This window comes from Astyanax mexicanus, chromosome 4 (assembly GCF_023375975.1).
Source record: "Astyanax mexicanus isolate ESR-SI-001 chromosome 4, AstMex3_surface, whole genome shotgun sequence".
In the NCBI taxonomy this organism is placed as follows: Eukaryota; Metazoa; Chordata; class Actinopteri; order Characiformes; family Acestrorhamphidae; genus Astyanax; species Astyanax mexicanus.
The window spans coordinates 35,125,765-35,141,229 of NC_064411.1; the positions used below are offsets into that span (position 1 = coordinate 35,125,765).

Here is a 15,465-nt window from a genome sequence, read left to right on the forward strand (position 1 = left end):
ATGTCATTTTTGCTGGACAAACACCTGACAGTGCAGCAGGTGTGCTTCTGTTTTTTTATCTGTCCTTATCACTAATGCCTATTTGCATCTCTGCAAAAAAAAAAATATATATATTTCTTCAACTTTCCCATGTATAAAGCTAGCAATTTAAAAGAGAAAGATATCAGATGAAATGACCAATATCAGTCATTAAGAATTTTGTTTCTTTTTTTTTTGCAGAGGAAGAACCAGATAATTACGATGATGTTATTGTGGAACAAAACTCAAACATTGTGATGGGTCTGTAGAGTTATGTATGAGTGAGCAAATTCTAATCTTAACAACTAAAACATCCCTAATAAAAGTCATGTTCACTTTATTTTTGTTAGGAAACATGCTGGAGCACTGTGAAGTTTTAAATTAAGGGATGAAATTAGTCCCCCTGTGTTAAAAAAAAAAGCTTCTTTTACCCGGTGAAAATAGTCACACTTCCATTACATTATGCTAACATTACTTTGTTTTAAAGCAACTGACCTATAAAGATAGTGAGCCAAATTTAGGTCGAGCCAAGTTTATGAAACTACACACTTTTACTGCAGTACAGATTTACACTCTCTACTAAATAATCCATCTCAAAAGCAGAAAAAACGTACTTTATACTGGGAGGCTAGATCGTTAAATATAGGGAGTATAGGGAATGTTTTCTTCTGATTTTGAGCTGGACTTTTTAGCAGGGTCAACATTACTGGCTTTCAGGAGCCTAATCTTTAAATTCTTAACAATTAGCTATATTGTAGCGAAGCTGCTTTTATATTCTGTTCACTGTGAATTCACTGTTCTGTTCTGTTCTGTGCTGGGCTTGTGATTGGGGTAGGGGGAGGGGCAGAGCAGGAAAGCGCGCGTGTGTGTGTGTGTGTGTGTGTGTGTGTGTGTAGGGAGAGAGAGAGAGAGAGAGAGAGAAGAGCTGCCCGTGAGTGTGTGCTGAGAGTGAGAGCTAGAGTTAACCAGTTAGCACTAGCCTTTTGTTATTTTTCGTAGTGATGGGCATAACAGCTCTTTTAGATGAACTGAACCATTAGAATAAGTTCACTAAAAAGATGGGAGACGGAAAGTTCTCCCGTTTTTTTTACAAGTGTTGTAAAAATATATATAAATAACAAATATTGAAATATGTAACTAAATGTTGGGTTTATTATACGATATCGTATAATAAACCCAACATTTAGTTACATATTTCAATATTTGTTATTTATATATATTTTTACAACACTTGTAAAAAAAAACAGGAGACTTTTCTTATTATGTTATTTGTAATGTGATTTATATATATAGATCACATTACAAATAACATAATACAAAAAATAAGTATGAACTTCTGCAACATAGATATTACATTAAGAGCAAAATTAACATAAAAAAAATTTACATTCAGAAGAAAGTATCAACTTCAATGTGCAATCAAATTGAAAATAAATAGCGTAACTGTAGTGCAAAACAAAAGGTCAAGAAACTAAAATAAATACATATAAATAAAACAAAGACACATTCATACGCTCACTGTTGTGGGTGCAGAACAAATTAAATCCAAACAGGATCATCATGATAAAGGTGGCCTTATGCCCTTTACTTCAGAAACTTTGTCTATTGGTTATGAATATGCTTGTTATACAACTATTATTACTAATAGTAATAATATTATAAAAAAATAACCACGATAACAATATACGTTATTATTACTATTACCAGGCCTCAACCTTGTTTTAATTTTCTCGAGAGCACCAGCCCTGATAACAGTTCAGTGAGTGAAGGAATCGCTGAGCATTGAGCAAGTTTCCTCGCAATTAGAGTCTCCGCCACCAGATTCGCCGGTGATTCAGTGATTCACAGACCACACAGCAGTTCCCCTGCCGGCCTGTGGGGTCGCTGCTGAGCTTAACTACTGAACTGAGAAATGAAAGAATCAGCTGGGGAAGTGATTGGATTCAGTTCGTTCACTCAAATGATTCGTTCATTTGAACGAATCGTTCATGAACGACACAACACTAATTTTTCGGCGACAGAGACAGAGGAGAAGTTTTCTTTCAGAAACAGCGAGGGTTACCTGCGTGTTTACTAATCTGTTACTCGTTCGTGCTGGCGTTAAGATCATTTGCACGTTAGGTGGATTTACAGGGCTAACGTGTATTTATCTTATTAATCTTTAGTGATAGCAGGTAAAATCTTGGCAATGAAAGCTATGAGTCTCGTGGCTCGAGTTTATGGGGCGTTTGGGGACAGTAGAACCAAAACAGCTTAGCTATGTAAGTTAGTTTGCTAACTTACGGAGCTACTTCATGACGCAGATTAGTCCATTCATCATTAAATTATCATACAATGCAAAGAAGAAATGCTGTGTTCAGATGATGTGGTAAACTATTCATCTACATGTTGTTCTTTCTTAGCTATTCATGTGATTTTCTCTATCATTAACAGGGTGGTGAGCTTCCTGAGGGCTTTGAGGATAGTTATCCTGGTGCGTGTCTTTCGTCTGGCCTCTCAGAAGAAAGATCTGGAGAAGGTCACTAGAAGAAAGGTGAGGATCTAAATGGGTGCTGGCCATCATTCTTTTATTTTAATTAAATTATATCAATTATTCATATAGATTCTAATGAAATGTTAAACTTAATTACAGTTTGATTATTTCATCATGATTCAGAGAGAATTAAATAAAAAAATTAAACAATTTGATGTATTTAGAAATAGGTTGGAAAATTATTAAAATCCATCAAAACCTTTTAAAATACACCCAAGTTACTGTTTGTATGCTGATTTGTGGCATTTGTGAATCTTGCAGGTATCTGAGAACAAAAGGCGGTAACAAAAAGGATGGATTTGATTTGGATCTCACCTATGTCACAGGTTGGGATGCTTTACCTAATTATGTAATCTTATTTGAATCTAGATTTTCTGCTTTTGGTTTGGGATCCAATAGTTAATAATGTTTGTTGCCGTGTCTTTTCCCTCACCTGGAAAGCAGGCACTCTACAGAAATCCCATAAAAGTAAGCTTAACAATTAAGAAAATAAAATAAAACTGAAAAGTCTGTAGAAGGCAATTATTTTAGCTGAATTATTGATTTAAACAGATTTTTATGTAACAATGTTACAATTTGCTGTATTTAGGAAGCTGCCATATTTCTGGACACAAAGCATCCCGATCATTACAGAGTTTACAATCTCTGCAGTAAGTTAGATCATGAAAAACGTGGAAAAGTCAAGGAACTTGAAAATAGTCATTTTCAGGCCTGGATAAGTTTTGGAAAAAAAAAACAAAAAAAAAACAAAGTCAAAGTCAAATTTACTCTTTGTGATCTTTGTGTTTCCATTTATTGACTCTGTTTATAGACTCTGTTTATCGACTGAGAAAAGCTATTTAAAAAATAATTTGTTAACTTGATTGGAGTTTCAGATGGAATATAACTGTAAATTCACAGAGAAAAATCTAGGTGTTTAGGCTGTAATTAAGCTCTTGCTCTCTTCCACTCTTTGGGAAGCATATTGGTTATATATGCAAGTAAATTACCAGTAATGGTGACAAGAAGGCAACATTTAAACAGATGCATTTAAAAGCTGTTAAAAAAATAAAGAATCTACACAATATAGACACAACCTAAACATATTCCCTGACAGCCAGATATATGCCAAATTAGTTTATTTAAAAATTGATTCTGTTCAAAGTTTTAAACAGAAGATTCTATATCATGTTTGATGAAAGTATGAAATACTGTTTACAGGTTAAACATTAGAAATGTTTATTAGTGTTTAAAATGGACCTGAGCTGATTAATACATCAGTGCAGAGTGAAGTAAGTTAGCCCTACATTATGGAGCGCTCAGAATTTGACACATTTTATTATTGAAGATTGTGTCTTAGCATTGCTTAAATAAATGTTTTTTTTTTTAATTATTTAAATATATTTAATGTAAATATAGGCCTACTATAATCAGTTTTGATATACATTCTTGTCTACTCTGATGTTTTAAACACGCTATGGTCATTAAAATGTGCTGCGAAAGCATAGAAAAGGCACAGAAAATAATTTAAATTTATAGGTTAACACTATTTGTAATCTACATGTGTATACATATTTTACCCTTGTTTTCTTTTTTTTCCAGAGGGAATTATAAAATAAGCTAAAGACTTTCATGTTTACTACAACTTAATTATTAATCATGTACCAGTGTTTTATAGCAAATGTAACCAAAAAATGTCCCACATTATATGTCCCAGGTTATAATTTTTTGCATTGTCAGCGATACCAGACGCACATTCACACACACAATGGAAACATGAAAAGCTAGACGTGCTAATGAAACGTAAAATACTACTGCTTTTACTACTGTTGATGTTTGGTGCAGCCATCTTGCGTTCTGAACTTGTGGGTTTATTCCAGTTGAAATGTTCTACTTAGAACTTGGAAATTTCCAGTTCTGAATTCCTACTTCAGATGGAATGCAGTATAAGGATTCACATTAGAGCTCGACCCAACCTGCCCCATACACTGTCATTTTGAGCCAAAGCCCGAATTAAACCTGACATTTTTTGAGTAAGTAGAGCATTAAAACTGATAATAAGACCTATTATTTAAGAAAAATATTATTAATTATTAGGAACAGATCTCCAAAAGATTATAACATGAACAATGCAAACAATGATCCAAAGGCCTAAACATTAGGCTACAACAATGTCTGAATGACTTTCCTCTAATCTAGTATAATATAACATGGTTTAAGAAAAGAAAATAAATTCTTTTATAATTTTTTTATATTTTTTTCCCATTTTCTCCCCAATTTACACAGCCAACCCACTCGTTAGGACTCCCCCTATCACTAGTAATGCCCCAACACACCAGGAGGATGAAGACTAGCACACTCTTTCTCCGATACATGTGAAGTCAGCCACCGCTTCTTTTCGAGCTGCTGCTGATGCAGCATTGCCAAGCAGCCAGCACATTTGGAGGAAAGCGCAGCGGCAGGTGAAGTGCGTAATATGGACAGTGTGCACTTTGCACTTGTGCAACTTTTTTTAAAAAACAGTTTGATTTGTTTCTGCTATATTTTGATTCATAGCTTTATATAAAATGAAAATAACTTATAACTATATTATTTTCTTTAGCCCGAGGAACCTGAGGAAAGTGGTGGGAAATCTCGAGCCAGGTCAGACCTTGGGTTGGGTTTGGGCAGAGAACCTAAGCTCTTATTCACATATTGAACTTTGTGTTATTGTGTTCTCAGTGACATGTTGAACTACACTGCCAGTTTGAGGGAATGTCATTGCCATCCACTGCAAAGGAGGCAAAGGTGATGCTGAAGTTTTCACTGATTTAAAGACATCATCAATGTTTTCTATATGTATTTGATTAGATTTTTAGGTTAACCCATCACCATAGTTGTTCAGCTGAATGTCTAAAGCCATATCCAAACTGGATTCACTTATTCATTTTAGCTGAGGAGGTTTTTTTTTTCTTCCTTCATGGCACGGATATGTCAGGGTGTAGCAAATCTCAGGTGCATGCTTTATACAGCAGTCAAATTCAGAAGGTGAACCACATGACCACATGAAGGCAAGTGATTGTGTAGCATAGCCTGTTGCCTACATACAGCTCTGAAAAAAATAGAGACCACTTAAAAATGATCAATTTCTTTGATTTTACCAATTTTTACCAAATTGAATATAATCAAGAGGAAGATGGATGATCACAAGCCATCAAACAACAAACAAAGCTGAACTGCATCTTTTTTTGGTATTTCAGCTGTTTATAATTTTCTGCAAATAAATGCTCTAAATTAAAATATTTTTATTTGGAATTTGGGAGAAATGTTGTCCATAGTTTATAAAATAAAACAGCAATATTCATTTTACTTAAACATATACCTATAAATTGCAAAATCTGAGAAACTTGATTCAGAAACTAAAGTGGTCTCTTTATTTTTTTCCAGAGCTGTTTGTTATGAACATGTTACTGTATTTCTGTATTTATTGTAAGTTGGTTATAATATTCTTATCACATGTTTTTGATGGGGAATGCAATACGTAAAATGATTAGCTGCTCCCAGTCATTTAAGCAAAGAATACTGTATTTTCCTGATGTCATGAAGAAAAAATGCATTACTCCATAGATAAAGCTAATCGCTTCACAATAGGGTTTATGTTGGGTGTCTGAAGTTTGCTCTGCAGCTTAACTCCGTGGGTGATCCAGCCAAAATCTGCTGGACACTTATAGCCACTTTGTTAGTCCTGGGCAAAAATCAATATGCAGTCACTTCTAACTGCAGTTAGTTGTCTCAAATAGATTTGCTTATGAATTGACTTGACTTTAATTGTGTGACCAATATTTTACTCTCCATAAAAGCAGAAAAAGGTTTGTTGCATAGCTACAGTTTGTACTTCTGTACTTTTTTATAGAGAAGTGTTACACGGGGGGTCATAAACCTGAAGAAACCTAAAGCAATTCTGTTTGACAGAGTTGTTTTAGGCAGGTGTGTAAGACTTTAGGTATACAGTTCACACATGACTGTCCTGGTGACTGCAACAATCAGGGGAAACAGTGAGGAAACTAAAACTAGCAAAAGTATTTAATCAAGATTTTGATTAATTTTACTGTCTTTCTGTTTTTATTGTCTCTCCATCTCTGCTACAAATGAAAGGCTTAATCTCTGTTTGGGAAACCAAACCATGGACACAGAACACAGTTAATTAAATGGAATTCAATGTTAAAGATACAGTACTAATAATATTCACTGCTGAAATGGTTCCCACTTCCTGCTAAGGTGCTGCTACATGGCTACTGTGTTGTGTTCCTAGCTGATTTCTGTGCAGTTGTATTCCAGATGGTTGCTAGGGTCTTTAAGGTGGTTGTCGAGTGGTTACTCTGGTAACCCGTTTAACAATGAGCCAAATATATTTTGTACCAAATATAGATGTAGAATGTTGTACAATTTTAAGATCTTTTAATAATCGCATGAGGTTTAGTAAATTTCGAAAGTAGACGCTGTATTTTATTTTTCATATTGTACACTGTTTATGCTTATGCCCGGCTGTCTTCTTCTTCTTACGTATGTAGTCTCATAGACGGCAGGGGTGCCAGACTAAAGAAACAAACACACAATGGCTGACCAGCTGAATTTAAGTTAAAAGAAAATGTGTTTGTAATGTAATATTTGATAAGGGCCCTTGAGCATTTCGAATCAAGTCAGCTTGAGAACTGTTTTTTTCTGTTGCAACAGGGCGCACGGGTACGATGGTGTGTACATGGTTGATTGACAGCGTTTAGTTTGAGAGTGCGCAGGTACTGTATTTCTCCTGAGGTGAGGTGAATGTGTATGTATATATTCAGTGTGTCAGAACTGCTCCTTTAGTTTCTGCTGTGCTCAGTTGAAGACTGAGACCAAGTAGTTAAACATACAGCTCTGGGGAAAAAAAATGGTTTTCATGCATCTTGGCATGTTCTCCTCCACCAGTCTTACACACTGCTTTTGGATAAGTTTATGCCATTCCTGTTGCAAAAATTCAAGCAGTTCAGCTTGGTTTGATGGCTTGAGATTATCCATCTTCCTCTTGATTATATTCCAGAGGTTTTCAATGAGATTTTTAAGTGTTTTTTTTCCAGAGCTGTATGTCTGCACTCTCCTACAAAAGTATTGAAACACTGAGGCCAATTGATTTTTTTTCTTCTGCTCTAGTGAAAACATTTTGGTGTAACAAAAATATAATTTAAAGATGAATATTGAAGACAAATTGGTAAGTTCGGACAAAAGCTGAATTGTTGACCTTTTGTCTCCTATTCATCTTTTAATGTCAAACCCAATTTGTTTTCAGTCTAAAGCAGAAATAAAGAAATGAGACTGACTTATCAAGTACTTTTGGGGGGCAGTGTATGTTTAGGGGCTGTTTCCTGTGTAGTTCCAATTAAAATCTGCAGTCAGTCTGCTCCTTTCAGAGTGACTGCACTGTTATGTATATCGGTTATGTAATTTAATGCTCCTGGGCATTGCTGTGTTTGTTGTGCAGGTGTGGGAAAGGGCAATGGCAGTGATCTGAAGGTGCGGATCATAGTGAAAAGAGAGCAGGTGTTCCAGTGTGTCTGTGCCACGCAGACGAACTGTAGGGTAAGCTAACTTTTAAAGGTTTTCTACAGTATAAACCTGTATTTACTTCCTCATAGTCAAATGACAAGAGTAGTTTCAGTACAAAAAAGTGAAAAACTGTGAACCTTAAACACAGTGGTTTCCTAATTAAAACCAGAGCTATATGGCATATCCAGAACAGACATGTGAAGTGGGCTAATCCCACAACCCCTAAATGATTTAGTAGTTTAGGGTGATTTCACACCTACTTTTTTATGTGTCAAAATAAACTGTTCATATTTACGTGTAGTGCTGTTTGTTTGGACATGGATGAGTACAGTAATCACAACTGCAATGAGACTGCTGAGAACTGTTGGTCTGAACTCTGAATTGGTTGGTTTGTGATGTGAACATGATCTGACCTTGATCCAACCCATCTGTCAAGCATACTCTGTCAGTTTTAAGATGTGGAGTCAGTCAAATGAACACATGCCACCTCTGCTGTTGTTCCATGTTAAACTGCACAGAAATCTGTTTACTTTCTTGCTCCCAGCCAAGACAGCTCTGACCAACAACCAAAGAGATTACAAAGATTGTTGTGACTCATTTTGGTGAGCTTGAATTTTATCCTCTGTTAAAACAACAAACCATGAGGGAAATGCTCCAAGAGAATCAATTAATTACCTGACTTGGACCAGAGCAAACAAACTATAGTGTGAAAAAACATACACTATTAAAAGATTTTGTACATACATACACTAGTGAAAGCGTTTGTGAATCGGTATCATCTTAATCCCAAATCATATTTTAAATATGTACTAAAGAACAACTTTTAAATATTCAATAAGCTCATAATATTGAACCTTTAAAGACAGTAGCAGCCCACTAAAAACATAAATCACATTGTAATTGTTGGGAAAGGTCTTTCAGATGTTTGTCTTATGTTCCTTTGTGTTTATTTTACTGTTCGCTCATATACTGTGTTCTCATATTTTACCAGCTGTTCCCAGATACTGAAAACAATGCCGTGGTGATCAGCTTTCAGGAAGGGCCAGTGGTTTGTGGTGATGTTAAGGTCATGTTTGAATCCAGGGCTGTAAGTTCCCAATCTATTGTAACGTAAGAATGATTTTATGGACATCGTTTTTTCCAGTTGTTTGGCAAAATGTTTTTTCTCTATTGTTCTCTATGCCCAGGGTCTTCCAAAGGGGTATGAGGACTATCCTTTCTATTTCTGGTTCAACACTTCATTTGTAGAGAACAACAGGTGAGTTTTTTGCTGTCCATTGTCCTCAGAAGCAGACACTGGCTTTGTTTACCTACCAGACCACTCTGGTTTTAGATTTTATATATAAAAATGCCAGGCCACTTAATTCATTAATTAGAATATTTTGATATTTTGTCCCCTCTCAGTTTAGTAACATTACTGCTTTCAATGTAAAACGAAAAATCATATGGACTGCTGCTTGAATGCAATCTATAATGCTTTGGTCCCAAAACAGGCTCTATCTGTCAAGGGAGGAACTGGACAACCCACGTAAGTCCAAAACCTGGGACATCTACAAGGAGGACTTTGGTGTGACCGTGTCTTTCAGTGACCCTGCACTTATGTAGCAGACGACACTTGCTTGTGTATCTCAACTAAAACCCTTAAGCCCTGCACAAGGTCTAAATCTTTGCTCTAATGTAGGTTTTCACACACTTATAAAAGGTGAGTGATGTTTAGGGATTGGATTCGGGCTATATAACCTCAACTTTATGTCCATCCCCCATCTTCACTGTAAGAGCTTTTTACTGAGCCGTGCGTTACACCACAATATTATGCATTTGTTTGTCAAATGTTTTTTTTGTCTTTAAATGAAGACAAATGTTTGTGTCAGTTTAGCATATTAAGCCTCCAAAATGTAAATCTTACTCTTTAAGCTTGAGTGTACATCAAATAAAGCAATCGAGGCTGCCACTGTGAAATGGTCAATGGTTATGTGTGCAGAAATATGTTTTTGTAGTACACATGTATTGAAATAAATACTAATGTCTCTGTAACACTTGTCTGTCACTTTTTTGAATTAACAACTGATCTGGGTTGCTGAATTTCTGCAATTGTTTTTAAGGATAGATCTGAGTGACTTGTTTTTTTAGAAGTAAAAAGTCTGGTCTTACAGGTGGGCATGCAACTCTAAACTCTTTAGAATCAGCAGTTTTAGAGGTGACCTTTTTCAGAAGCGCTGTCAGTGCCATTCTCATATAAAAGGCTTAAAATCAAATCTCAAATGTGCAGCTTATAATAGTAAATAAAATAATGTACTATGTAATTGTGTAGAACACAAACTGTATAAACACAAACTTTAATTCTAGAATTGATATACACTATCTGCTGCTGTCAGTACAAATGGATGGCTGGATCAAAAATCAGAGGGAAAATATTAAACTGGGGATTCACAAAAATGCTTTTTCTTAAGTTCTTAAGTTTATACTTAACTTAAGAGGTCTGTTTTGGTTATTTTTCTTAATGTTTATTTTGTACCAAAAATTCCAAAAATGGAATAATAATATATATACCTTTATGATACACTCACATTTCAGTGCTTGGTTTGACTGTTTTTTTATTTTCCTAATGTTTTCTTAAGCCTTCACATCAGTGTCTCAGCACTGGCATTCAGAGCCCCTTATTCACCATCGTACTCCATTGGACATTTCAGGGACAACAGCCTTTTTTGCTGGTTAACAAGATAGCCTCACAGTATACTGTATGTTTTTTTTTTTTTACTGCCCTTGAGCTTTTATTTTTTTTTATTTGTACTGCAGTAGAAATGTGTTTTTAGAAACTTGGCTTTATTTGTCTCACTATCTTTATATATCAGTTGCTTTAAACATTATAATGTTAAGCATAATTTTATTTATAAATTTAAATATAACAAAACATAAATGTTGTTTTAATAAACGTTAGCAATAAATAATATCAAAATAACACATCTAAAATACAGCAGACTAATAGTTTAAACCATTAAACCCAGCCTTTCATTGAGCTGAGAGAAAATTAAGTGTGCCGTTCAATTTCCAACGTTAAGAAATGGGTTAGACAAGCTACACTAATGCACCATCCATCATCTCATCAGAAGTTCAGCTGTGACTTTTGGAAGAAACCAAAGTCAATGGAAAAGAGGGGGTGGGTGGAGGTGGGGGTTGTCTGAGATTTAATATAACAATATTATTTTAATATAACTGTTCATAGTTAATTAAAATACTTACTCTGAATTACATAAGAGTGCTAGTAAAATATAAAATAAAATAAAAATATATATATATAAACATTTCGGGCACCGTAGCCCCCACACCTAGTTTTGAATGGTCGTGTCTCCTGTGATTCAGTCAGTAACAACAAGACGGTCGCCCTTTTCTTCGAATTCTTCAAGGAGTTTGCAGGAGGTGTAATTTATGGGGAACAATCATTAATGTTGGGTTAAATAATCTAGTGTTTTTTCACTCTGGTGCTGAAGGTCCGCTGCGCTGCTCTTTATATTGTGTTTCCCCTTTACTCTGTTTTCATTAAAAGCCCCTCAGTCTTAAAACAGCGGCAGTAAAACAGGCGGAGCGGTGGGCCTCCAGCAGCAGTAGTGATAACTCTGCCGGTGTAGAGTGGAGCAGCGCGAAGGGAGCTCTTTCAGTCCCGGTGAGTAATTTAGCTAGCTGGCTGTTTTAGCTCTCGGTGAAGCGCGGTCTTATTATAATACTAAACTACAGCGTGGTGAGACTATTTAAACTGAAGCGTGTTAATGGCGAATAACGCTGTAAGATAGCTATGGTGCAAACCGAGCTACGGTGGAGCTGGCTAAGCTAATTAGCTTAGCCAGCTCCACCGTAGCTCGCTAGCCTTAGCTTCAGTTAGCCCGATTACCTGCAGCAGCTGCCCGTTCAGAAAAAAAAAAAAAAACACAACCAGCGCTGTTTAAGAGCTCCTTTACGAGCTTCTCTCCCAGCATAGGGTGTGTTTTTCTCAATCAGCAGCTGCTTTTAAACCACGCTGTAGTTTAGTAATAAGATCGCGCTTCACCGAGAGCTGAAACAGCCAGTTAAATTACCTAACAGGACTGAAAGAGCTCCTCGGTTCTCCGGTCTAATTCGGTGTAAATAAACCAAAACACCTTTGGTTTATTAAGATTTAAGTTAGCAGTTTGTTCTCTTTAGACAAAAAACGAAAATAAGAATAAAATAAAAAAAATGAAAATAAATAAATAAATAATATTTATTATTAATAAAATAATAATAAATAATAATAATAAAATAAGGGGGGCGCAGTCTGCGCATGCTCCAGATTTTGCGGCCGCGCATGCGCAGAAGACCGCAAAAAAAATCGGTCTTCTGCGCATGCGCGGCCGCAAAATCTGGAGCATGCGCAGAAGACCGATTTTTTGCGGTCTTCTGCGCATGCGCCCGATTTTGCGGCCGCGCATGCGCAGAAGACCGCAAAAAAATAGGTCCACTGCGCATGCGCGGCCGCAAAATCTGCGCATGCGCAGAAGACCGATTTTTTTGCGGTCTTCTGCGCATGCGCGGCCGCAAAATCTGGAGCATGCGCAGAAGACCGATTTTTTTGCGGTCTTCTGCGCATGCGCCAGATTTTGCGGCCGCGCATGCGCAGTGGACCGATTTTTTGCGGTCTTCTGCGCATGCGCGGCCGCAAAATCTGGCGCATGCGCAGAAGACCGCAAAAAATCGGTCTTCTGCGCATGCGCAGATTTTGCGGCCGCGCATGCGCAGTGGACCTATTTTTTTGCGGTCTTCTGCGCATGCGCGGCCGCAAAATCGGGCGCATGCGCAGAAGACCGCAAAAAATCGGTCTTCTGCGCATGCTCCAGATTTTGCGGCCGCGCATGCGCAGAAGACCGATTTTTTTTGCGGTCTTCTGCGCATGCGCGGCCGCAAAATCTGGAGCATGCGCAGACTGCGCCCCCCTTATTTTATTATTATTATTTATTATTATTTTATTAATAATAAATATTATTTATTTATTTATTTTCATTTTTTTTATTTTATTCTTATTTTCGTTTTTTGTCTAAAGAGAACAAACTGCTAACTTAAATCTTAATAAACCAAAGGTGTTTTGGTTTATTTACACCGAATTAGACCGGAGAACCGAGGAGCTCTTTCAGTCCTGTTAGGTAATTTAACTGGCTGTTTCAGCTCTCGGTGAAGCGCGATCTTATTACTAAACTACAGCGTGGTTTAAAAGCAGCTGCTGATTGAGAAAAACACACCCTATGCTGGGAGAGAAGCTCGTAAAGGAGCTCTTAAACAGCGCTGGTTGTGTTTTTTTTTTTTTTTTCTGAACGGGCAGCTGCTGCAGGTAATCGGGCTAACTGAAGCTAAGGCTAGCGAGCTACGGTGGAGCTGGCTAAGCTAATTAGCTTAGCCAGCTCCACCGTAGCTCGGTTTGCACCATAGCTATCTTACAGCGTTATTCGCCATTAACACGCTTCAGTTTAAATAGTCTCACCACGCTGTAGTTTAGTATTATAATAAGACCGCGCTTCACCGAGAGCTAAAACAGCCAGCTAGCTAAATTACTCACCGGGACTGAAAGAGCTCCCTTCGCGCTGCTCCACTCTACACCGGCAGAGTTATCACTACTGCTGCTGGAGGCCCACCGCTCCGCCTGTTTTACTGCCGCTGTTTTAAGACTGAGGGGCTTTTAATGAAAACAGAGTAAAGGGGAAACACAATATAAAGAGCAGCGCAGCGGACCTTCAGCACCAGAGTGAAAAAACACTAGATTATTTAACCCAACATTAATGATTGTTCCCCATAAATTACACCTCCTGCAAACTCCTTGAAGAATTCGAAGAAAAGGGCGACCGTCTTGTTGTTACTGACTGAATCACAGGAGACACGACCATTCAAAACTAGGTGTGGGGGCTACGGTGCCCGAAATGTTTATATATATATTTTTTTATTTTATTTTATATTTTACTAGCACTCTTATGTAATTCAGAGTAAGTATTTTAATTAACTATGAACAGTTATATTAAAATAATATTGTTATATTAAATCTCAGACAACCCCCACCTCCACCCACCCCCTCTTTTCCATTGACTTTGGTTTCTTCCAAAAGTCACAGCTGAACTTCTGATGAGATGATGGATGGTGCATTAGTGTAGCTTGTCTAACCCATTTCTTAACGTTGGAAATTGAACGGCACACTTAATTTTCTCTCAGCTCAATGAAAGGCTGGGTTTAATGGTTTAAACTATTAGTCTGCTGTATTTTAGATGTGTTATTTTGATATTATTTATTGCTAACGTTTATTAAAACAACATTTATGTTTTGTTATATTTAAATTTATAAATAAAATTATGCTTAACATTATAATGTTTAAAGCAACTGATATATAAAGATAGTGAGACAAATAAAGCCAAGTTTCTAAAAACACATTTCTACTGCAGTACAAATAAAAAAAAATAAAAGCTCAAGGGCAGTAAAAAAAAAAAAACATACAGTATACTGTGAGGCTATCTTGTTAACCAGCAAAAAAGGCTGTTGTCCCTGAAATGTCCAATGGAGTACGATGGTGAATAAGGGGCTCTGAATGCCAGTGCTGAGACACTGATGTGAAGGCTTAAGAAAACATTAGGAAAATAAAAAAACAGTCAAACCAAGCACTGAAATGTGAGTGTATCATAAAGGTATATATATTATTATTCCATTTTTGGAATTTTTGGTACAAAATAAACATTAAGAAAAATAACCAAAACAGACCTCTTAAGTTAAGTATAAACTTAAGAACTTAAGAAAAAGCATTTTTGTGAATCCCCAGTTTAATATTTTCCCTCTGATTTTTGATCCAGCCATCCATTTGTACTGACAGCAGCAGATAGTGTATATCAATTCTAGAATTAAAGTTTGTGTTTATACAGTTTGTGTTCTACACAATTACATAGTACATTATTTTATTTACTATTATAAGCTGCACATTTGAGATTTGATTTTAAGCCTTTTATATGAGAATGGCACTGACAGCGCTTCTGAAAAAGGTCACCTCTAAAACTGCTGATTCTAAAGAGTTTAGAGTTGCATGCCCACCTGTAAGACCAGACTTTTTACTTCTAAAAAAACAAGTCACTCAGATCTATCCTTAAAAACAATTGCAGAAATTCAGCAACCCAGATCAGTTGTTAATTCAAAAAAGTGACAGACAAGTGTTACAGAGACATTAGTATTTATTTCAATACATGTGTACTACAAAAACATATTTCTGCACACATAACCATTGACCATTTCACAGTGGCAGCCTCGATTGCTTTATTTGATGTACACTCAAGCTTAAAGAGTAAGATTTACATTTTGGAGGCTTAATATGCTAAACTGACACAAACATTTGTCTTCAT

General features: G+C 36.4%; 1 long non-coding RNA gene across 2 annotated transcripts; it reads left to right on the top strand.

Moving 5' to 3' along the window:
• Positions 1 to 4,272: 4,272 nt before the first annotated feature.
• Positions 4,273 to 9,940, top strand: LOC125801687 (uncharacterized). Of its 2 annotated transcripts, XR_007438854.1 has the most exons (9): positions 4,273 to 4,563; positions 4,817 to 4,997; positions 5,133 to 5,173; positions 5,252 to 5,317; positions 7,244 to 7,305; positions 8,028 to 8,125; positions 9,084 to 9,179; positions 9,280 to 9,350; positions 9,586 to 9,940. It is a non-coding gene; the product is annotated as an uncharacterized LOC125801687 (long non-coding RNA). The 2 variants fall into 2 exon arrangements; XR_007438853.1 differs by lacking the exons at positions 4,273 to 4,563; positions 4,817 to 4,997; positions 5,133 to 5,173 and having other exon boundaries at positions 5,180 to 5,317.
• The last annotated feature ends 5,525 nt before the right edge of the window (positions 9,941 to 15,465 follow it).